Consider the following 24546-nt stretch of genomic DNA (forward strand, 5'->3'; position numbering starts at 1 on the left):
ACTTCCCCTGAGGAGCAGCAGCTCTGACTTTCAGAAAAGAAGCACTACTTAGTCTGACAGCCGCAGAGTGACAGAGGCCACTCTGTTGTGACAAGACAGGAAATCCTTCCTACAGAGCAAAGGGGCCCAGTAACCCTTCAGAGAGAGCCCAAGGCTGTCCTGAAGCATGTGGTGTGGCTAGAGGAGCGGCCAAGGGAAGAGGCCATGCATGGCATTCTGGGGGGGCTGGGGATAGGGGGTCCACTGGCTGTACTTTCCCCACAGCCAGACCTTGCATGTTTCCGCGGCTGAGCAAGCTGTAAAAGAAACTGCAAAGCTGTGGGCTTTATAACCGGCCAGACCTGATTTGAATATTACACCAGTGACCCGCTGGTGTGACCTTAGGAGCTAATTCACCTCTCTAGGCCTGGGGTCCCTCCCAGGCAATGGTGATCAGAACAATCTCCCAGTGTGGCTGGGACGACTGGAGGGGTAGAGTATTCTGGATGCCATTCGAGACCCAGAACATAGAGAACATTTAATGAATGTTTGATCTAGTCACAGAAGTCCTCCTTACCGCATTATTGACCAAACACCCAGAGGGCTTTTCTCAGAATGTGGGCAGCAAAAACTGTAAGTGGTGCCCAATATTTCCACACGAGTCTCTCTGATCCAACCACCAGCTCCTGCGGCAAGGGCAGTGTTTACCCTTACTCTGTGCCAGTGTGTGTTTGGCACCGAGGAGACAGCCAGGCCCACAGCAGTAGCTCTCATTCCTGGGTCGGCCCCTTCCCAGACAGCAGAGGTCAGGACAGGCATGTGCCTTTGGGAGGTAGAAAAGTGCCTCACTGACTGGGCACCCAGGCATTCATCAAGCCAGGCAGCAAGATTTGGGGTAGGCTCTGCCCTCTCCAGCACTGCTGCTGGCATTAGCACTAACCTCAGGGAGGTGAAGGGTGAAGGTTTTGGAAATGTCCCTGCTTCTCAATGGAATGCAAGATTAATGCAACATAGATTTGACGCCCTGGGAGACCTGCAGGAGCAAGTCTTGTTTTTAATCCAGAATTTTGAGCTTTGCTTCACCCCACATTATTAGCCTTTGACGCTTGAGTGCTGAGAAGGTAAGGAGCTGAGCAGTCATATAGCCTGGAAAGGAGTGGGGGTCTCCAGTCAGGTCCATACCATTCCTGAACACCAGTTCCAGTGCTCAGATGTGGCAGGAAATCCATCACTTTGATAAGTGAATGAGTGAAGATAATGATAGCAGAGGAACTGATACCAAAGCAGTCCCTCCCCCACAACTCATTTCTAGTTTTTCTTTTTAATCTGCAGACATATTTTTACATATTTACAAATATGTAAATTACTTAATCTTGCACTGGACCGGTTTTCACTTCACGTGAAATCATAAATTCAGTCATGCTCTGCCTACTAATGATCAGCTGTGATCCTCTCACCCGGTGCTCCCCCACAGCATGCAACCATCCCGGAACCCTGGATTTCAGCTTGTTTTTGTATTACAGATAATGCAAATATCCTTATAGATTTGCTTTGCTTTTCTCCTGAATGACTGCCTAGGATATCTCCCTGGGGACGATGGACTAACCCTCATCTGCAGTTACACATGAGGAGAGGAATGTGAGGAGGCTGCAGGCATGACCACAATCATGGGTGTTGGGTAAGTGCTCGTGGATTTGCAGGGGCTGGCCCATGTGACACCCGTCGTGGGTGGCGGACCCACTCCAGCATGGCCTGGGCCCTGCCGTCCACCCACAGGGTCCAAAACGGGACTTTCGGTTTTGAGTTGCACTTTCAGTAGGTCAGCAACAGGGCATTGGGCAGCAAGTCCAAGAGAATACCAAGCCCTAGACTCCATCCTTTAATCCCAAGCAAGGCTGAGTTTAAAATCCCTTTTGGATTCTACAGGATGGAGGTCAAAGCGAGGAAGAAAAAGCCCCACACAGCCTGCTCCGCTTGCAACTAACTGTTCTCGACCCTCTCCTAGCTCCAAGGCTCCGGCTCAGCGCTCTGTGAGCACAGGTGGCACCTGAGGGCTGCACTCCTTGCGTTTCACCAGGGACAGCTGGTCGCCTCAGTTGGCTCCCGCTCTCCCCTCCTGGAGGGTGTCCAACTCCCTAGGCTCACCGGTTGGGCCTCTCCACTTGCTGAGCCTCAGTTTCCAACATTCCAGAGAGATTCCCCATAGCCTCCCTCTTTCCCCTTTCAAGGTCTTTACCTGAACAGTACACTCTCTTCAAAGCCATCCTGACCCCCTGGTTGAGATTACGTGCCCCCAGCCCCAGTTGTCTTCCCCACTTTCATTCTTTTCTAGTCATTTTTCCTAGTTTGTCATTTAACAATGCATTTTTTTTAAGATTTATTTATTCATACATAACTGGGGTACAAGCCAGAGATGCGGAGGGTGAGAGGATTCACCAGAGACAGAGTGGGGAGCAGAACAGGCAGATCAATGAAGTACACTGCTGAGGGGAGCAGCAGGCAGGTCAGGAGAGGTCTGCTGTGCCATGTGGGTCACCCCTGGGGCAGGGATCGAACTCATGCTGAAGTGGCTTTAGCTTCTTAGTGCTGCGCTTTAACCCACTGCGCCACCAGGGAGGGCCTAACAATGCCTTTTATTTATCCTTTCACTATCAAACCATCTCTTAGCAACATCCAATACCTACATTCTACAAAGCTGGTGTTTTTGTGCATTTTGTTCACTGTCATTTCCCCAACGTTCAGAAACACTTACATTTCCCAGTTCACAGAGGGTACCCATTAAATACCTGCTGAAAAAACAAATAGTTACAATACCGTGCCAGGCATTGTGTTTTACATGGTTCACCTCACTTACGATACACAACAATCCTATTGTAATTCCTATTTGTACAGATGGGGAAACTGTTGCTCAGACAGGTTAAGCAACTTGCCCGAAGATACACAGCTATCCAGGAAGGGAAAAAAGTTTGAACCCAGGTATCGAGCAAACCTGTGATAACTGTCTATACCTACTACAGGGTGCTGCTCATCCTCGGATCTTACATGCCAATACAGAAGCAGCTCATGGGTTTTCTAGAACAAATAGGGAAGAGGCAGGAGCAACAAATGCGACTGGCAGTTCCCAGGAACCCCCTTCTGCTCTACTTCCCCTGAGGAGCAGCAGCTCTGACTTTCAGAAAAGAAGCACTACTTAGTCTGACAGCCGCAGAGTGACAGAGGCCACTCTGTTGTGACAAGTGGGGACGGGGCTTTGACAAGCTGGGTGCTAAGCACACAAATCCTGCCAGACCAGGAAACTGCTCAAGCCAACAGGGCCAGAGGGGAAGTTTAGTTCAAGTTGCCAGATGCCCAAGACATGGCCTGGTCACTTGAGACCTCAGTCATTTTCTAACAGACAGAGACCCCTCTAATTTGGGGGGTCAAAAAAGGGAGGGGTGGCCAATGAGAAGTGTAGGTGGCTAGCTGCACACAGGTACTGCAAGTAAATGATATATTTGGCTTTTGGTTTCTCTCTCTCTCTCTGTTTTGTTTTGTTTTTTTTTTTTAACTACTTCCTAAAACTCTCTAAATTGACAGAGACACTTGCAGACTGGCCCTGAGCTTTGTCTCTAATGCTCACCTCTCCTCACAAACCACCAGGCCAACCACACAGAAAATTTCCTGTCACCTGAAAATACAGGTCTCCATTCACCCGTGGATTCTTCCTTGCTCTGTTCTCACCCTCAGACAGGGTGAGTCAGGGCTACCCAGGGGACTCTTTCCCCTCGGATTTGCCACCAACGTGTAAAACCCAAGTGCCCGTGAGGTCCAGGTGCTAGAAGCCATGATGCTGTCTAGCCAGAGTGCTTCGGAACAGAAACCACATCTCTGAGACAGATCAAGATAAGAACCCAACTTCCCACCCCACCCCCACCACACCCCCATGCAAGGATGCTTCTCTTCCCATCTTCCTTCCCAACCAGGGACCATCCTCCTCTCCCTTCACCTCCTTTCTTCTGCAGATGGTCATCCTCTACTCCTGACTCCGATACCCAAGCCAACTCCTCCTATATACAGCTTCGCGGAAAGCCCGTTCAAGTGGTGTGGGAAAGCAGAACTTTTCAAACCCTTTTTTACCCAGCATTATTTCTCCCAAAATGCTGAGCGTAACCCAACGCCCTCTATCTGCTTGACAAGATCCACGGACAAGTGGTTACTGAGGGGTGTGATGAAATGAACACAAACGTAATTCAGACCACACTAGATTTGAGCCCGAGCTTCAATTACTGTGACTGTTGGTCTTATTTCCTCATCCACAAAGTGGGCTAATAAGGTTCTCGTTGCTGAGGAGCTAACTGAAAACTCACGCAAAAAGCTTCGTGTGTGTCAATTGCGCAAGTCCCTGTCAGGTTTGCCATAAGAGAAGAGTCCCGGTTGTTGAACTCTCAGGATCTGGTCTTCCCTTCCCACTTGGCATCAAGCTCCTATATATCAGACAACCACGGAGCCAGCGGTCAAGGGCAGCTCCTTAACTCGGTGGGATCAGAGGCCCTGTGACTTAGGGCTCACCATGCCTCCACCAAAAAAAAAAAAATGGCAGCCATCTTCCATCAGGCCCACTGCTTACTAAGTGAACAGCTTCTAGGCTGTCCCAAAGTTGTCTGCTCAGACCTCACACCCCTGCTTTTTGCCCCACCTTAAGGGAAGAAAATGATGAAAAGTTCAATGTCCCCAAGTGTATATTCCCAGCAAGTCACAAATCAGAGTTCTCAGTCAGGGAAAAATGAAGCCGTGCAGAGCAGCTTGGTGTGAAGGGGGTTTCCCATGTCTATTTCTCGGGCTGGTTTCTCATAAGTGGGAACCCAGATATTCATACCTGGTGTCAGCAGCCCCACTTCTGAGCTGGCAACCTCAGTTCTCAGGGCCTCTCCCCTGGCAGAGGCCAGGGTCCCCCGTCAGGCCGAGACTGCCAGGCCTTGTTGCACAGAATGGAGTTTCAGTTAACACAGAGAAGGCTGGCAACACAGAGTAAGCTTGGTTCAAATCAAGAAACATTTCCCGAGTCCCTGCACACCTCAGGATGTAGAGATGACTCAGAGTGGCATTACGGGCTTCATTCACACTTCACCAGCACCTTCTATTGGCTTACTCATCTACAAACTCCCCCTCTAAGCTTTCTTATTCACGCTTACACCTGCCACAAAACTGAGGGACAATTACTTGTTGGGTTTGTAGATTAATTTTAGGGGAATTAGGCACAATTTTAGGGGAACAGTCCAAGCCCCTGCTTGCCTACCTGATTTCTTAGCCAACCATGGTCCTCACCTCCACCACTCCCTCTGAGTTTGGGGAACAGTGGTCTACTGTGGTCCTGGAGCACACCAACCTTGCTTCTGCCTCAGGGACTGGCACAGCCAGTCCCAATGCCTGCAATACTCTTTCCCTTCTCATCTCTCAAGATTCGGTTCAAATGTCACCTTCTCAGGGAAGGAGACCTTTCCCAACCACTCAGTCTAAAGAAGAAAACTTCTCCCCACTCCCATCATACAAACTCACTTCTAATTTTCTTTTTCTCAGGCTGCCTTTCTCGATTGTTTTTTTTTTTTCTTTCCTTTTTCTTTATTATTCTCCTTCCATTAAAGAAACCACTCTATCTTCTTCACTGCTCTTGTACCAGTGCCTAAAACAGTGCCTGGCACACAGTAGCTGCTCAACAAATAATCACGAAATGAATGAAAAAGAAGAGAGAAATAAATAGCAAATTTAAGATAAGAAATGACTTGCATCTTATTCTCCAGTTGTACCTTGATAAAACTGTTGAAAGATGGGAGGGAGGTCCAAAAAAGGGGGGTGAGAGAAGATGAAATGCACAAAGGCCAAAACAGACTCTAAAGGAAATACAAGCTAGCTATACTCGCCCAGAAGTATAATTTTTTTTTAAAGATTTATTTGTGCATACAGAACTGGGGTACAGGTCAGAGGCACAGGGGCCTCGAGAAGCTCCACCAGAGACGGAGTGGGGAACAGAACAGGCAGATCAACAAAGTACACTGCTGAGGGGAGCAGCGGGCGGGTCAGGAGAGGTCTGCCATGCATGTGGTCACCTCCGGGGCAGGCGGGAATCGAACTCATGCGGAAGTGGCTTTAGATTCTCAGTGCTGTGCTTTAACCTGCTGCGCCACCAGGGAGGGCCAGAAGTATAATTTTTAAGATAACTATCTTTTAAAACACATAAAGAATAGTTTAGCAAATCCTATCACAAAAAATATCCATGCTCTTTGACCCAGTAATTTCATTCCTGGAAATTATCCCAAGGAAATGAAATCAGAATAGGAACAAAAATAAAGAGATGGCTGAACAAAGATGATTCCAGTCACACTGTTTATAATAGCAGAAATCTGGAAACAACCGAAATGTCCAATAACAAGGGAAATGCATTGGCAAATTATAGCATATCCACTGGATGGAATATCATGCAGCGATTAACATGACTAAAAAGAAAATGAGAGGACTGTGGATTTCTATTTAGAATAATGCTAAGTGAAAGGAAATAAAAAAAGGAAACGCTGAATTCCTCTAAATACCAGCATTCCTTCCATACTTCAGCCCGCCATGTGTGCTGAAAATAAACCTAAATAAATAAACCCTTTGAAGTAATAAGAAGACTGAGGTTCCAAGAGCTTAAGGAACATGCCCAAGGTCACAGAACTAGCAAGGCATAGAGTCAAGATGTGATTGTGACCTCATCCCAGAGTCCACGCACACCCCAAAAGTCACGGCTGTACCTTAAACACGCTATGAAGTGCTCCGGACATAGTTTTCCTGTAATGACACCATGAGTATGTTTGGGAGGTCAAACTTGGATTGGAAGCCACTAGCAAAAAGCGACAGGGCACCGGAGAGAATATAGCAAAAAGCAAAACAAAACAACAACAAAGAAAACCACCTCTGTTGGGGTAGGAGACAGAGACCACGGGGAAAATAAGTGAAAGCAGTCAGTAAACCCAGGCTGGGGAAAACCTTAGCAGAGCTGCAGCGAGGAAGCCCCTAGAAGATGCTGGATCCCATGTCAACGTTACAGAGGGGTCCCCAGGAAAAGGGGAAGTTCCAGGTTCCCTGCCCCACCCAGAAGGACGGTGGACTGAGCAGAGAAAAGCAGAGAAGAGAAGGAATCTGAGGAGGAAGGCAGTAGGATGGGGAGCCAGAAGACCTGAGGAAGCCACATGGAGCAGCGAGCATGTGATGAAGAAACCGTGCTTGTTTCTTGGCCCTGGACTGGCTGAAACAGATGTGGGTGAGGGACCTGTGGGGAGGTCCCTAAGCACTATGGCAGTGTTTATCTTGATTTTGATTTTGCTCTTTTCCTCCCAGACTTGTCTGGCCATTTCTGACCCTTTTCCATGGGTCCCGGCCAGAAGGTGCTTTCAGGCCTTGCTTTGGGCCAACCCCTTTTGGCTTGACTTTTACCCACAAGGGGATGGGTCACTTCAGGTGTCTGATTTAGAAAATATATTCTTTGTCTTCTGTGGTGTATACTCACTGTATTAAAGTTCCTTTTTCATTAAAGTCTTATATGTTTTGTCTTGATGAGACGGATGGCAGCACCTATTTAGAGCAGGCAGGTTTGGGGGTTCAGTGGTGCCCCTCTCCCTGCCCTGTAACATCAGGGCTGCAATCACTGAGATGAGGATCCTTTAAGAGCTGCTAGAGGAGGAGGTTGGCCTGTGCTCACCAACTCTTCTCCCAGGGCCCCCCATCCAGTGGCGCTCAATAAATGTGGGCTGAAATCAACTCATGGCATGTGGATAAAACGACGAGGAAAAGTAGAAGAGGGTATACAAGCGACTTGGGGAAGAGAAGACTGTCCCCATGTGACTGCAGGGTCTGCTGCCCACCCCCACCCCAACGAAGCCGCACATCTGGGGGCTGTGGGCAGGGAAGATGCGCACCCCGCCACCCCGCCACCCCGCCACCCCGCCACCCCGCCACCCCGCCACCCCGCCGCCTGAGGACAGGTTTCAGGTACAGCCCATGCAGCTTAGACAGTGAGCCAGCCTCGGCCTCGGCCTCGCTGCGTTCAGACGGCCAGAGCAGGCTTCAGGGGGAAACCACAATGGTCACCTGGTTGGGAAAAGGAAAAGAGATTCCTGCCCAGCAGCACCATCCTCAGAACCAGGCTTATTAGGAGTTTAAACATAGTCGATGGCCCAAGATTAGCTAGAGGAGAAGCTGAAGGGACTGGGGGCTGGGGGGGAAGGGCATCACCACATGGGGGTTCACCATGCCACTCTATGTTTGAACAATTCTATAATAATGTTTTTTAAAAATGTAAACTCAGATCCAGGCATTTCACCTAAAAAATCACCACTGTCGGGTCCAAGCTTTGGGACTGATTTCTGGAGCCCCAAAGCCATCAGTCTTGAAAAAAAAATTATGTCAACAGGTTTTCCAGTTGGAAGAGAGAAGTTTACAAATGTAAGCCAGGAAGTACACACAGGTAATTAAACTGTCCAGGTGCAAGGCCCAGTTCAGTCTCCCCCCAGCTATGTGACTGTGGGCAAGTCACTTAACCTCTCCACACCAGTTCTTCCTCTATAAAGCACGGGTAACAATAGGGCTTCCTCACAAGGCTGTTATGTGGGTGAAATGTCATATAAAAATCCCAACCAGAGAGCCAGGCATGGAGGAAGCCCGCACTGGAAATCCACAGCCACTGCAAAAACGACACAGCCGTTTTTTGATTATTTTTGTATAGCTATTCATTGTGGAAACTTCACACCCATTTGATGAGTGATCTGAGGAAAGTGAAGAGGACTGGGACCAGCGGTCCACACTGAGGCCTGGGCAGCCATGGCAATGCGAGTCTAGCGCACCCAGAGTGGCCGGCTGGCCCAGAAGCCCCAGGTCCCGGAGCTAGCGAGCTCCTCCCTTGGAAAAGCCAGCGCCAGAAACAGGAAGCTGCTTCCTTTCCTTTCCATTCTGAGCCAGCATTTCCTTTTTTGTTTTAAAAAAGCATTCCTTCCCCTGCCCTCAGCAGCCCCAGGCTCAACACACCCACAGACATCTGCATTTCTCTTGGATAGTTTTCTGCCCACCAGCAAGGTCATGAGTTTTTCTGGAGTGAATGAGCGTGTCCCTGACATCAGGCTAACTGGATCCAGGCCGGGGCCAGGAGGAGGCAGGGCACAAGAACCCCAGGCATACAGCTCTGTGGGCACTGTCCTTTACCTCCACGCAAGGATTAAGTGAGAGACATCTTTCAGTGCTAGCGTGGTGGCCCAAATACTCTGCCTCCCTTCCTACAGGGCCTCTCTGGGCGTTATCAGTCTCCAAGCTCACCAGCCTCTCCTCAACCCACCCAACTTTAACTGAAACCTCGAATGGACCCTCAGTAGCCTAAAAACATACACAAAGACAACAGTGGTTGAAGCTAAGCCTACAACTTCTGATCTCTTGCCTGCTTGCAGTTTAAGTCAGTCTCTCCCAAATACGTTCATGGAAAAAAAAGATTCCTTGGGCAAGAAACCCTTGCTGCAGAACTTCTCAGAGCCTTTTCAAAATGCAAATCTTCAGGAAGGGGCAGCCCTGGTAGCACAAGGGGTTAAGTATCAGCATTATGAAGTTATCCACCAGAGAGCTGACCCACATGGCGCAGCAGACCTCTCCTGTCCCGCCCGCTGCTCCCCTCAGCAGTGTCATTCAGTGAATCTGCCTGTTCTGCTCCCCGCTCTGTCTCTGGTGAATCCTCTCACCACCAATACCCCTACCCCATACCTCTGTCCTACACCTAAGTTCTTGTATGCATAAAAAGAAAAAAAGCACAAATCGTCATGCTCAGGAATCTCCAGGAGGTATGTGGCTAAATACAGCACATTCTCAACTCCCTGAAGCCTGCTTTCACAGAAGCATCTTGTGGAATACAGTCTGGAGAAGACTAAATTAATCCTTTCCCAGCATCCTAGACCTGGGTGTAGGGGATCCTCAAGTCAGTGCCTTATATAACTATCAGCTCACTTCTTAAACACAATCTGTAACTTATTTTTGCCCAGTCAGTAAAACTCTGGTGCACCCTGACTTATAGCTGTTGTGCTTATTCATATCAAAACCAAACCTAAATAATTGTCTAAACTGGAACTCAAGACTCCAGATGCTCTAACAAAGAAATGCCATCATGCTCTAAGAGCTCACCTCATTAGATTTGCAGAAAGCAACACACCACATCAGTATGCTGCAGATTCAAGTCCATAGTCTATGCTGTATGAAAGGTTATTTTTCCCAAGCATAGTCAGTCTATTCTACACACTGCATCATGCTTCCCCCACCCCCAACACCTCTGCCTTCTAAAAAATTTTAAACCCAAGTCTCCATTCATTCATGCGATTATTCTGAGGGTGGAAAAATGAAAGGGGGAGGGAACAGCAAGCAAACAGGATGACTTTAGCTCCATTATTTTGAAAGGCAATCCACCCAGTTAAAACACTGCCACCCACCAAGGCCAGGGCAACAGAAAAATATAGATGTATGTAAATATATGTTTTATATGTGGAATCATTATGAATTGTGGCCTTTCCAATGCAGATTAGAAACAGTCATGCCTGGGAATAAATGACAAAGCATTTTTTATCCCCACATCTGTCTCCAGAGTATACCTCTGCCTCTTCACTCCTGGGGTCCAGAATAGGGGAGAAAGCCAAGATACAAAGACCCTTAAATTAAAAGATTGCATCTTCTAGAAGCAATCATAAACAACTGATAACACTGTCATGACATTAAAACCAACAGTGTATGGTAGTATACATACAAAATCTGCACAAACCTAAGAATTTACAGACGAGGTCCCAAGCAATCTTTCAGCTGAAGGATGAAAAACCCTTGAAAGTAGTCAAATTTAAAGATTCAGAGTCCATTCAGATTGAGCCAGCCTGTAACAGGGTGGTCCCCAGGAAAAGGGGAGCCCCTGCCCCACCCAAGGAAGGGTGGAGCTGATCATGGAGGAAAAGAATCTGGAGAGGAGACTAGAGAGGAAGGAAGCAGGAAGGAGAACCAGATGGAGACCTGAGGAAGGCACAGGGAGCAGAGAGACATGTGAAGAAGCAGCTCTTGCTTCTTGGTCCTGGTCCGGTTGAGACAGACGTGGGTGAGAGACCCATGGGGAGGTGACTATGGCAGTGTTTATCTTGATTTTGATTTTGTTCTTTTCTTCCCAGACTTGTCTGTTTCTGACCCTTTTCTATGGGTCACCCCCAGAAGGTGCTTTAGACGTGTGATGGGCTTTTGAGCTTTGCTTTGGGCCAATCCCTTTTGGGTGGACTTTCACCCACAAGGGGATGGGAAGCTTTCGGTGCTTGGTTTGGAAACTATATTCTTTGTCTTTTCTGTGTTGCACACTGATTGTATTAAAGCTCCTTTCCATTAAAGGTCTTACATGTTTTGTCTTGATGGGGCAGAACCTACTTAGAGCAGGCAGGTTTGGGGGTTCAGGATCCCCCTTCCCCTGTCCTGTAACAAGCCCACTGGACAGGCTGGTCTTTAAAATAAACCCCATCTATAGGACATACAGACTGCTCCCCAAGAATCTCTCCATTCACCAGGTTCCCCAAGACATCGAGATGTGCCTGGGAAAGCAAACCCATCTGCTTCCTCTCACAGAGAGCTCCTTAAGGCCACAGCCCCCACCCCCAGCATATGCTGGAAGGGCAGACTGCTCTTTGCCGTCAGTCAAGGTAGTATATGTCACACTCAAATAAGTGACCCCAATTCAGTGCTCCTTTATGAGCCGCTTGTTATGGTCAATTCCCTAATAGGTGCCCTGACAAATCACTTCCTCTTCAGACCCTCCAGTTTTCTCATCTAAAGATGAGAGGGCTGACCAGATGGAAACCCCAAGGTACTTTGCAGCCCTTTTACCTTAGCGATCCATGAGTCGACGAAATCAACCCCAATGTCAATTACCCCAAATAGCTCTCTGACCAATATGTTGTGTGGTTGGCAAAGAAACCTAAACTACCTTTCAGGGAGGTGGCTTTTGTAAGCCTCAAGTGATGAGGCCCTCACCACACAGCTCTGCACTGCCAGCAGCTTTCAGTCTCTGGACACAGAGAGACTTGACCCCCTAGGCTAGCGTGGAGCGAGGAAAAGTCATTCTTTTAATTGGTTGGTGTAGAGGTGAAGGAGGTTGCTGCAAGCAACCCCAAAACTGGAGACCACATCTCCTGAACTGCAGCTCATGGCCCTGTCTCCTGTTAACAGTCCTCAACTCCAGGATGGATATGGATGCAGCTGCAGAGGGGCAAAGGCAAAAAGGCTGTCATTTTATAAATCCTGCATTCCTGCTGCAGAGGGGAAGTACTATATATATATTTTTTAAAGATTTATTTATTTATTCATACAGAACTGGGGTACAGGCCAGAGATGCAGAGGGTGAGAGGATTCACCAGAGACAGATTGGGGAGCAGAACAGGCAGATCGACAAAGTGCACTGCTGAGGGGAGCAGCGGGCGGGTCAGGAGAGGTCTGCCGTGCCATGTGGGTCACCTCTGGGGCAGGTGGGGATCGAACTCATGCAGAAGTGGCTTAAGCTTCTTGGTGCAGTGCTTTAACCCGCTGCACCAAACAGGGAGGGCCAGAAGTACAATATATTATGCCCTAAAGATTCTCAAGAACAGTAGTGACATTTTGTGTGTTCATACACTCTGACCCTGCAAATTCCACTTGTCGGGAGAGACCGGTCGCTGTGTGGTCTATGGTAACTAGGCAAGGAGAAAGACTGAGTGGCTGATACTGGGGAACTGGTTAGATAATTTTAGCGTATGGCCACACAAGGTAGCCAGTAGGTGCTTACCTATACGTACTGATGTTCACATAGGACATTTATAAAGCGAAGCTACCATGTGCTGCACAAACATATCTGTGTGCATTTGTAGGCAAATAGAGAACAGAAACACTGGAGGCGTAGACAGCAAATGTCATTAGAATGAACTTCAAGAAGTGGCATTATTTGTATTTTTGAATTTTTTTTTTTTTTTTAACTAGGAGGACTGGAGGAACACTGCTGACTGGAGGAACTGTTCAGAAAGAATAAGGCAGGTGTCCGTTTAAAAAATTATGAGTAAGGTGATCTCTAGCTTCTCATTTCTCAGAATGAGACCCACGCAAAGCTGGTTGCATCAGTTTGCTAACAGAGACCTGCCTTTGAGGATGTGCTAGGTCAGACTTTAGGCAAGCAGGCACACACCCCAGCTCAGAGCCTGCAAGCCTGGGGGTGGCCAGTGATAGGCCCGGTCATCTAGAATTGAGTCACCAAGTGGCCCTGTCTGGCCACTTCCCAGAGTGTAGTGATGACCCAGACCAGTATCCCCCTCACATGGTTGCTAGAAGCAGTTGTGAAATTCAGAACTTGAGCTCTGGAGACCAATCCACCCAGCTTCAACCAGCCACTAACTCAACTCAGTCTCTTAATGGCTCACTGAGCTGCAATGTCCTTATCTGTAAATGCGGATAAAATGTCATAGGGTCCTTGTGTCAGTCAAATTGGGCAAACGTGCCCAGAGCCTAGCAGAGCGTTCAGCACAGAACAGGAACAGGGATGTTTCTTGGGCCACATCTGTCCTCACTGTGCTCAAAGATCATCTCCATCCCTCAAAGGCATGCACACAGGATCCCTTTGAACTAAAGGTAGCAAAGACTCCAATCAGCCTGTTCTGAGAGGACGACCGTTCCTGATGACCATTCCAAAAAGTCCAGCTTGAGACACTTAGCCACAGCTTTGCTACTGCCCCCACCCTTCAGACACCACCCCCACCCCCACAGACACCGCCACCCAGGGCAGGGCTTTTGCAATCTCTCTCCAGACCATAGGCAGCTGGTGGGTCCAGAACGTCAGTGGCATGAAATGCCGCTTTCCTGGATTGAGTGAACCAGAGGGAAAGATGGCATCCCCATCACTGGCCCCAGGCAGCAAACCAGCATCCGGGTGGCACTCACGCTCACCTGGGCTGCAGATCCGACAGGGCCTCCCTCCGGCACTGTCCAGCCCAGCGCTTGGAGGCTCATAGCTTTGGGAAGTGCAGGCCCTGTGAGGGTCATCACTGAGGAACACCAGGGGCAAGTATGCAGGGGGAAACATTGTCAAGATGACAGTGGACAGCAAAGGTGACAGTGCCCCAGCTCTGTAGCCCTTCAGAGTGGCCAAAGGTAATCTTGTAGCCAGAGGTTAAAACTATGGCAGTGGAGCGGAAGCAGAAACATGCCACTTCTCTGCCTTTGGGGTGATGGGGACGGGGGGTAGGGAGAAGGTGGATGGCTTCTCTCTCAGTTCTGTCAGGGGTATGTGACTCAGGACACGTCACCATGACACTGGGTCCAGCCCACCTCTCATATTCCCAACTCCTAGTGCTCACAGCAAATCACTGCTGTTCCCCTGCCTGGCACACCCTGTAGATAACAGTGCCCCTTCTTGCCCAGCAGTAACATTAGCCAGTATTGGGGTGGCAGGGCAGTGGGGGTTAGCGCTCAGGACCCCCACACAGCCCAGCTGAGTGAAGGGCAGGTCTGGCTTAGGGCAGCTCCTCGGGAAAGCAGCCACAGTGCAGGAATTGTCCCTACACGGCTCCCCAATGCCCCCTCCCCAGTAAGGCCCATGTGTGGCATCCTTTGGAGGTCCCTTTCTCTAAGTCAGTTTGCTGAGGATGAATTTCTCTTTACAAAAGCATAAGGTAAAGACATTTGGTGTGGCCAGGCTGTCAGGAAAGGTCAAGGTTATGGCTATGAAAGGTGAGTCTTTGGGAGGGGTCCCTATCTCCTCAGCACCCAGCAGACACTGCAGAGGTCAGGAGTGGAGAAAACTGCCAAAGGCCTCCAAGCTCAGCAGCAGGTCTGCGTCAGGTATAAGCATCTGGTGAATAAGCTCCTGCCTCTGAGGTGTTCTCAGACCCCTAGGCTAGTCTGATGGGGACAGAGCATCAGGTTCTGTTAGAATGAAGTAGTCTCACAACTCCTGCTCACAGACTCAGCCTCTGAATTCAGATTCCATCTCCCTCCCTTCCCTCATCGAAAGACAAAATGTGTGTGTGATGCAGGTTGGTAGGTTGCCAGGAAATCTTAGGAGAAGGTTCTAGCATGCTGCCTGCAGGCAGGAAGGCAAGAGGCAAACAGTAAACCTTGGCTCCTTCTCTCTTTTGGCTCCAAAATGGACCGACCACTCCACAGAGAAAGTCATGACAAGACAGCCAGACATGCTCCCCTCACACACACACACACACACACACCATCACAACCAGGAACCTCACGTACCAGCAGCCGGCCCAAGTCAGAGGCTTCATCCCACTTGCTATTTCTCCCACTGAGTGCTTACTTAGTAAGACTGAGATCTGGGAGAAGTCTGGCATGGCTATGTAACCCCAGCCCCCCAGTCAGTCCCTTCTTTAAAACCAGGAATCCAGTGTTGCAAGCACTGTCTCTGGGGACCCCAGCCTGGTGTGAGAGGAGCCCGCAGGACAGGAAAGAAAGCTACTCCAGGCCTGGTCTCACCACACACTGCTGGGGGCAGGCCTCCCTACCCAGGCTGCTGGATCTGTGTCACCCACCTTTAGGAAAGACCAGCTATAGAAGTACCTACCCCTAGTGATGATCTGTGGCATGAGTGCCATTTGACCCTCAGGAGGGAAAGTTTATGGGCAGCCTCTGTAGTACAGGGGAGGGATTAGTACCGGGGAGGGATTACAGACACGGGGAGGGAGGAGAACTCACAACACTATTGTCGGTTTAAGTGGTCTCATCCGCATTTTAAAGAGGGGGCTGCCTGAGATTCAGAAGTCATGGGACTTGCCCAAAGTCACACAGACACCAGTTGAGATTTCAAAGTTGTGGGCTCACTGCCCCTGTTGTCAAGATGCTTTGAGTAATGAGCTTGTCCTCTCTTCTAGCAATTTGGTAACTCTAGATATGAGAACCATTGTTACATATTCTTAAAATGGGGAATGAAAAACAAACACTGGATTGGACACAACTGAGGCGCTTTCACTAAACCACAGGATCTAGAGCCACAAGAGCTGGGCAGAGATCCATTCCAACCTCCTCATTTAGGTAAGAAGGCTGTGGCCTCCAGGATGAAGTGATTCATCCAAACTAGCTGATGGCAGCCATAGAGAACCTCAGAGGTATACATTTCCATACCAAAACAACCCAGATCCTGCCTTTCAGGGAGTAGGATGCACACAAATCCACATTCCAGGGGAGAGGGCAGGGAGCTGATATGGGTTACCCCTACACTGCAAATCCTCTCTGGGCCTTTGGATGGGTTTCTGGCTGCCCGAGAAGACCACCCTATAAACACCCAGGAGGGAGGCCACAGAACAGCCGGGCTCAGAGGCTGATATAGCTGGATGATGCCACATCTTCAGAAAGAGCGACTTTGCCAGTCAGGATACAGATTCCGAGAGGGTAAAGCTGTGTTCAAGAAATCCATTTCTCGAGCCACCCTGGAAACAGCAGATGCATGCAGAAGGGACAGTTGAGTGGAGTGGGGGGTGGGGGGGGGTTGTTGGTTGGTTGGTTTTTTAAGCAAAGCCCTGGTCAGTACTGCTATAGCAACCATAACAAAAATAATAATAGCCAGCACTGATTGCACGCTTCCAATGTTCCTGGCTTTGTGGTTTTTAGGAAAATAAAACGGAAGGAGAGAAGTCACCCCTGAGCATTTTGGATCAAACAGGGATTCGGATTTGTGGTGTGCATGGCAGAGAAAGGACTGGGTCTTGTAATAATTACCACAAATTAGTGGCTGGCCCTTTGACAGCTGGCAGAGGCAATTAGCAATGGGGGGGGGGGAGGGCAGAATGACATAGTAAGGTTCTAATAAAACAAAACATTCCCTCCCTCCAGACCTGCAAAAGGCCAGATGTGGCAATGCAAGGTAGAAAAACATCCCCTCTTCAAGACAGCGTGACTATGGATTGGTCCCTGGAATGTCACAGCCACTTCTGTTTCTGGGCAAAAGCAAGTTGGAAATGCACTAGTTATCCTCTATTGTATGGGGGTGTGGCAGGGAAGGGAAGCCCCCTTCAGAGAGCCCAACAATCTCTTTCGCTGGTTCTTCCAAATGCTTCAATACCGCACTTTCCTGGGTTGCATCGCTTATCTCTTCACACAGGAGGCTGTCCTCACCAGAACCCCTTAAATAGTGTATCTTCGCACCAAGAGCTTCCACCCCCATCATAATCCTTCCGAAGCCATGATCCAGTGTTTGGGGGAGTGGGATAAGTCGATGGCTAATTACATTTTGAGCAGTAAAACGCTGTGGCAGTGTGAAAAAGCACCAAATGCCAAACAGCAAAAATGCAGTTTCAGCAAACACTTTTCGAAAAGCGGCGACAAGGACCTGGAGGAGAGGAAAGGAAGGGACCAGACAGTCTGGAGCGAGAGGGGAAGGCAGAAAACGGCGGGCCTGACACACTTCAGGGAGACCTACCCCCGCCCCGTCGTCCCTGCCCACGACGCTCGGTGCAATCACACAGGGAAAAGTCCAGCGAGTGACTCAGTGGGAGAATGAGTCCTGCGGCCCCGCAAACTGAAAATGGGGTGGAGGCGGGTGTGGGAGGCCGGGGATGTCCGCGTGCCTCGGGCTCTAGGAATCCCAGAACCACAACCCAGTTCTCACTACGCCCCTCCCCCAAACCCGACCTAAGTGAGGGGCTGGTGCTAGGTCCCCAAGCTAGCTAGCCTCAATGGCCAGTGGGGAAAGAAGAGGGACCTCAAGGGGCGTGGGGGTGGGGGGCGACCCCGGCTCACGGATGCAAGTGGAGAAGGAGTGAACGCGAGCAGGGGCGAACCCGAGCAGTGAGGAGGTGTGAGGGGCAGCTTCCCGGGCTGTGGATGCCTGGCCCCCCAGCCTGAGTCCAAGACCCTTCCGTGCCGCGGCTCCCTTACCTCCAGGGTCCGGATCTCCTGCTGGGTAAGGTCGTTGCACACCGCACACTTGGTGCGCAGCCCTCGCAGGCTGCCGATGGAGATGTCGATGAGCTTCTGAAGCTGCCCGCACTGCTGCAGCGCCCGGCTGGCCGCGGCCCCGGCGCCCCCATCCGCGGCCGCCGCGTCCCCCTCGCCGCCGCCCTCCTTCTTCTCCCCCATGGTCGCCGCGCGCAGCCCCGCTTTATCCATGCCTCGGCATCGGGGCCGCGGGGTGGCCGAGGCCGGGAGCCCGGGAGCGCGGGCGCCTCGGAAGAAAATCCCCAAGCCGGGAGGGCTGGAAGAGGAGCGACCCTCGGTGCAGCCGGGGCCGGACAGGAGAACCGCCAATCGCCGAGCCTGCTGCTCCCGACCGCCAAGCCTCGGGGGCAAAGCGAAAGCCGGGCGACCCGACGGCTGCGGCTCCGGAGCCTTTAAGCGGCTGCGGGGGCCGGGTCAGGGCAGCTGGGCATGCTGGGACTTGTAGTCCGCTTCGAGCACCTGCCGCCGGGCCCGCGCCCTCGGGGCTGCAACCCGCGACCAGCGCCCGGCGCCCGCGGTCCCCGGTTTCCCTCCGCGGCGGTTGCGTGCGGTGCAGTAGCGCCCCGCCCCTGCGCCCTGGGAGGGGCTGCACCACGCCAGCTCCTCCCACGGGCGCCGCCGAGCGCCTGCAGCGCCTCTACACCCCGCCCACCCCTTGCAGCCTAGGGGCTTCGCGCGACCCCCGGATGCGGCAGAGCGGGGGGAGGGGCGAGTAGTCCGTGACCCCTGGGACGGTAGGCGAGTGCGTGTCCTGAAAATTTTTAACTGCAGGCGGACCCTGAAAAATGGGAACTGTGGAGGTTCCAGAATGTCTCTGGGTTTTAGGGGCCGCCATCTAGTGGGAAGGGGCCTAAAGTGTAGCTGGTTCGCCAGACCTTGGTCTCCGGATGATCCTACACCAGAGGGAATGCTCAGGCTTGGAAAAAGAAGGAAGAGCTTTCTCCTGCCCCCTGTTTACCCTCCCAAGTAAGTGTCCCATTCTTTCACTGTCTCCAACCCGGCAGGACGCACAGGCGCTGGAGGAGGTGAGAGGAAGGCCTGCAGAGTCGGGGCTCAGGCGCATTGATTTGTCTTAGGCTTGAGAGCCTTCTAAAGCCGGCCTCCCTGGTAGCACACGGGGTTAAGACTCAGGGCTATGAAGCTATCTGCAGCAGGTGTCGGGCCAGCCAGGGAGGTGACCCACATGGCACAGCAGACCTCTCCTCTCACCCTCTGCTCCCAGGAAGGTCTGCAGGAACTCCTGGGGAGAGACAGAGAAGCCGATTGCTGTCTCTGCAGCTACATAGAATGTTTCTCTATTTGTGGGCTCCCTGGATGCGCAAGGGTTTAAAGTGTAGCAATGCGAAGCCCGAAGCTCGCATCAGCCACTTCAGCACACGTTTGATCCCCAGCCAGGGAGCTGACCCATATGGCGCACTAGACCTCCTAACCCTCCTGCTGCTCCCAACAGTGTATTTCAGTAGATCTGCCTGTTCTGCTCCCCACTCTGTCTCTGGTGGATCCTCTCACCCCACCCCACCCCCTGCACCTCTGGCCTGTACCCCAGCTCTTCTATGCAAAAATAAATAAGTTTCTTTTTTAAGCCTGTGTGTAAATCATTGCCTAGTTGTGTGACTTTAGGCAAAGTTAGCTCAACTCCAGGTGTCTTTAAGTTATCCCATCATCAGTAAAACTGTGATAATTCTTATACCATGAATAATAAGTTAGTGCTTGTACAGCACCTAGAATGATTAAGATTGATTACTAGCACATTAATTCTTGGATAAATGCCAGTATTGGTTCCCGGCTGGCCTCAGCTCTCCTAATTATGGCCCCAGACCCAGTGGTGGACATGACTGCACTACTGCTACTGGCTGCTAGTTGTCTAAGCTTTCTGTGCCTCCTAACTCAACAATCAAACCCCAACCCAACCCCCATCACCCCCTCCTTCCTCTCATCAGTTCACATGTGCTGTTATCTGGCTAAACTGAAAAGCCAAGACTCTGATCAAAGGTCCCACACATCGTATTTCCAAATCTGCCAACCGGAAGAAATAATCTCTCTTCTGAATTTTCTCTTGTAAGCTCTTCGGGTGCAGAAGCTCCTTGGCTACTTTAGCTGTGTGTCCTTTTCACAGAGCCAACTCCAGTGCATGGCATGCACTGAAGAGGTTCCATCTAGAAGCTGTGCAACCCATTTCATGCCTTCTTTCAGGCAGGTCCTATGCTCCCTTTCTCCTATCTCCTATCTCTCTCTCTCTCTCTCTCTCTCTCCACTTCCCCTCCCCCACCTCCCACCTCCTGCCTGAACTATACATGTAGTCAGTGCTGGGGTACAAGTGATACTATACCTTCCTTAAATGTCTTTTGAAATTTCAAGATAAATGAAATAGCAAATTGAAACAACAAAACTATGATAACTTTAAATATGCTTTTGCAAACAAATCCCTTCCTTAGAGATTTTCTGAAATAGTAGGGGCTTCCTTCCCAACTTCTGACCCTTCCAACTAAGAATCACTGATTCAATCCTCGGCACTGTTACTGTAAGTACCCCCAACCCTGTCACCTTAGCTGTGCCCCTGCCCCGAGCACAGAGTAATAAGTGTCCTGAAAGAGAAACTGTATAAACACAGCTCTCAGACATGAGCCAGACCAGAATCTCCAGGAGGCCTTGTTAATACAGCGTACTGGGCTCCATGCATGGTTTCTCTTTCAGTAGGTTGAGGATGGGGCTGGAGACTGTATCCGACAAATTCTCAGGTCACCCTGCTGCTGCTGCTTGTGCGGAAGGAATGAACGATGAGGAGTCTTGGCACTGAGGAGGATGAATGGGCCAGGAGCTCTATCTTGATGGAGAGTCCACTGTGCAGTCTGGCTGCTCCGGAGCTGCCAGTTGTTCACCAGTGGGAGCTGCCAGGCTCGACTGACTGAGTCACTCAAACTCAATTCCCAAGAGAGTTCCTGATCAGGGCGTATTTATGCATTTATATCAAGCTCATCATTGCCATTGGGGCCTAGTGACACATATTGGTCCAATACCTCTTCATGTGGGAAGCCACATCCTGAGAAAGGCTATTGCCAGGTCCCTTCCTGGTAGTGCAGTGGGTTGAAGCACAGCACTGTGATGCTATCAGCAGCCACTGCAGCACCAAGTTTAATCCCTAGCCAGAGAGCTGACCCACATGGCACAGCAGACCTCTCCTGACCCACCCATTGCTCCCCTCAGCAGTGTATTTCAGTCAGTCTGCCTGTTCTGCTCCCCACTCTGTCTCTGGTGGGTCCTCTCACACATACAACCCCTCCCTACCCCGCACCTGTGGCCTGCACCTCAGGCCTGCACCTCAGTTCCTGTATGCATAAATAAATCAATCTTATAAATAAAATAAAATAAAAGGCTATTGCCAGCCAGTGGCATCCACAGCTCCCTACATCACCATGGCCCAGGTATTAGACCGGAGACTGGACAAATATCAGCTCAGCTCCCTGGCTACTCGCCCACCAGTCCCTCTTTTGTGGACAGTCTTCCTTCTGATTCTTGAATGTAAGATACAGTTTTCCTTCCCTGCTCAGCTCAGAGACGCTCCACCCTTCTCAACGAGGTTTTGGTATCCCCAAGTGCAACGAACCGCCTCTTTAAGATGCAAAGCTTTTAAGATATTTCCTTCATTCACCCTTTTAGCATTCAATAAGTATACATGAAATCTCCACTTAGGTGGCAAGCACTGTCCTGAGTTCTGGGAAACTAGAGTGAACAAAGCAGAGTCTTGCCCTCCTAGGAGTTCTAGTCTGGTGAAGAAGTAGCGAGCTCAGGTGTGGGGTGGTCTAGGACGCAGCAAGAATCAGGGACAGAGGACAGGAAGCATGTTTGGCATTTGCAGCTTTCCAGAGAGCCATTCCAGGGAGTGGGCTCTCAACCCTGTCTCTGAATTTGGACTATATGACTTCGGACTAGTCTCCTAATCTCAAGGTCCCTCGCCACAGTTGCAAGATGGAGATTATGTGTCATGAGAATGAACAGACAATTACAGTGATGGTCACAAAGGAGGGATTCAGCAAATATATTTTTTGAACAAATACATTTTTATGTGTATTTGTTGTGCCAAGTACCGCCCCAACACCACTGGCCTTACTTAATGCATGTAACTGTTCGTTACTTTCCTTCCCCACCTTCCAGAGGGAATCTTTTCCAGTTGGATGAATTTATCTATTATGTGTCGATTCTTAGGTTTAACTTCATCTCCAGGTTCTTGAAACTTTTCTGTGGCATCTTTGATATGGAGAGTTTGTGACTCCCCCCCTAGGCCCCCCCACCGCCACCTTCCTCCCCTGCTTTTTCCTTCCCCTCTGCCTTGGGCACCTCTATCAGCACCTCTGACTTTCCCCAGCTCAGACTCCAACACATGCACCTCAGCATCTCAGCCAGACCCAGTAAACCTATACTTCCTGCCAGGCCCTGGGATAGGCCCAAGGGAAGGAAACCAAGTCCTTATTGCATGCAAAGCATAATTGAGTGTAGAAACAAGAAAGTAACAAGTCAACAAATATATTTCCAGAATATTCAGAGAATACGTGCTACGAAGAAGAAAAAAAAAAAAAAGTCAAAGAGCTAATAGCAAGCCTGAGGGGGTGAAGAGAGGGAGAAGGTGTTTCATTAGATGAAGTGATCAGGAGAGTTTCTCTGATGGATCAGTGGACAAAGAGCTAAATGCAAAAAAGGAAAAAGCCACGTGGCGCTTTCATAAAGGAGCACTCTGGGCAATGGGAACACCATGTGCAAAGGCCCTGGGGCGGAACACTTGGCACACCCCAAAAACAGAATGAAGGCCAGTGTGGCCACACATGATGAGAGCGTGAAACTGGGGCTGGAGATGACGTGGGATAGCTGGACACGGGCCAAAGAAAGTAGGGCATGGGCAGGAAGTTTGGGTTTTTCTCTAAGTCTTTGTTAATCTTAATGTGGTCCAAGATTACTGCATAGCCTGGGAGCTTGTTAGAAATGCAGTCTTGAGCCTGTCCCAGATCAACTGAATCACAACCTGGAGTTTAGCAAGATTGCCCTATGAAATGAGTGTGTGTTTTAGAAGGATAGTTCTCTAAGTATGTGGGAAGAAGGCCACATTATTTGTAAGGGAAATGTTTTCAAAGATCCCTCCGTCTGGTCACCACATGGAGACGGAGGCAGGAGCAGAAGCAGGGCTGCTGTCTGGTTCAGGTGGGGGAGCACGGCAGGGTGGGAATAGAGGAGATGGAGCAAATAGAGGGGACGGAGGACACATTTGGGAGACAGAGCCAAACCAGCGGAAGGAAGAAAGAATGGTTTTGGCCATCTAAGCACTGTGGGCTCCACCCCCACCCCATAGTCAGGTATGGCCACACCCTCAGGTACCACATCCCTACCACATCCCCTCACCCTCCATCTGCACTTCCACCCCGGGCATCATTTCAGGATTCTTACAATGTAGGCCATGCAGGAGAGGGTTTGGATTCCTGGAGTTCACCTGCTGTGAAATCACCCAGGAAAAGCACGGAGCCACCTGGAGAGACAAACTATGATTATTAGAGATCTCTGCGCTTGTTCGTTCATTCATCCAGCAGTCTCTGTGCTCAGTACTGAGCTGGCTGCTGGGGACAGAGCACTATAAGTGTATGTCACTTTATCCTTTATAAAAGAAAGGACTTCCCTTTGATCTGAGCTTGCAGCAAACCTGTGTTGGCTTCCTCAGGCCACTTGCTACCGCCAGAACACCCCATGGCTTTCCCGATGACCTTGGAGTGAAGTACAAATTCCTGAACAAGGCCTCTGAAGCGCCTTCATTCCCGGGCCATGCCGACCTCTCCAAGCTCATCTGTCTCCCATAAGAATATACACATGTACTCACAATGGTGATACAACTGGGGAGGTGGGGGGGTGTGAAGAGGGTTTGCAGGACCTTGAGGAGACTCACAGTCTCCAGCCTGTAACAAGGCTCAGAGCCTTCAACTGCTGCCTGAACTGATATTCCCACTACTCTGTGGTACGTCTTGGCCTGGTGCTTTTGCTTGGGCGGTCACTTCTGCTGCTGTCCTTCCTCTCCACCCCCCACAAAAACCTCTCCACATCCTGCAGATCTAACGCCTATGTCCCACCCCCTCCCCCACAAGACTCAGTCCTTCTCACTTCTCATTCCCACAGAACTTTGCGCTCACAGCTTGCTTTTTGTTCTCTCCTGCCCATTTCCCTAACCAGAGAGAGAGCTTCCAGGACTCACACAGACGCTCCATGACCTTGGGAAAGTCACTTACTTCTCTGAGCTATGTCTTCGTGCATAAAAATGAGGATCATCATCTGTCCAGATCAGCTGAGAGGGCTACAGGAATTAAAGCAACTAACCTGGCAAACGGCACCTGTTTCAATGAACAGGGATGAAAGGCATCTGACAAATGAAAACTAAAACAGGGCTCCCATCTTGAGATTCTGACCCTGGGGTGGCCTGAGGTGCTCGCTCTAAAAGATGCATCACCACCTCTGATGTGTGATCAGACCTGGTTCTGGGGCAGGCAGCAAGAAGGAGCCTTCTCAGTCCTAACACTGACCCACAGTTGTCCTGGGCTTTTTGGGTAACCTGGCAGAAAAGAACTTCTCTGA

The 24546-nt window shown here is 50.2% G+C and overlaps 1 protein-coding gene across 6 annotated transcripts in view; it reads right to left on the bottom strand.

Moving 5' to 3' along the window:
- The window catches only part of KSR1 (kinase suppressor of ras 1), a 146243-nt gene extending 128216 nt beyond the window's left edge, over positions 1-18027 (bottom strand). For 3 of the 6 annotated variants that reach the window (XM_012726454.1, XM_012726451.1, XM_012726455.1), the window contains exon 1: positions 17884-18027. The gene's annotated coding sequence lies outside the window, so the exon portion shown is untranslated. The remainder of the gene's footprint in view (positions 1-17883) is intronic. The other 3 variants (XM_012726453.1, XM_012726452.1, XM_012726456.1) reach the window with 2 other exon arrangements.
- Between the last annotated feature and the right edge of the window lie 6519 nt (positions 18028-24546).

Source organism: Condylura cristata, unplaced genomic scaffold, assembly GCF_000260355.1.
Source record: "Condylura cristata isolate star-nosed mole 26May11 unplaced genomic scaffold, ConCri1.0 scaffold00017, whole genome shotgun sequence".
Taxonomy (NCBI): domain Eukaryota; kingdom Metazoa; phylum Chordata; class Mammalia; order Eulipotyphla; family Talpidae; genus Condylura; species Condylura cristata.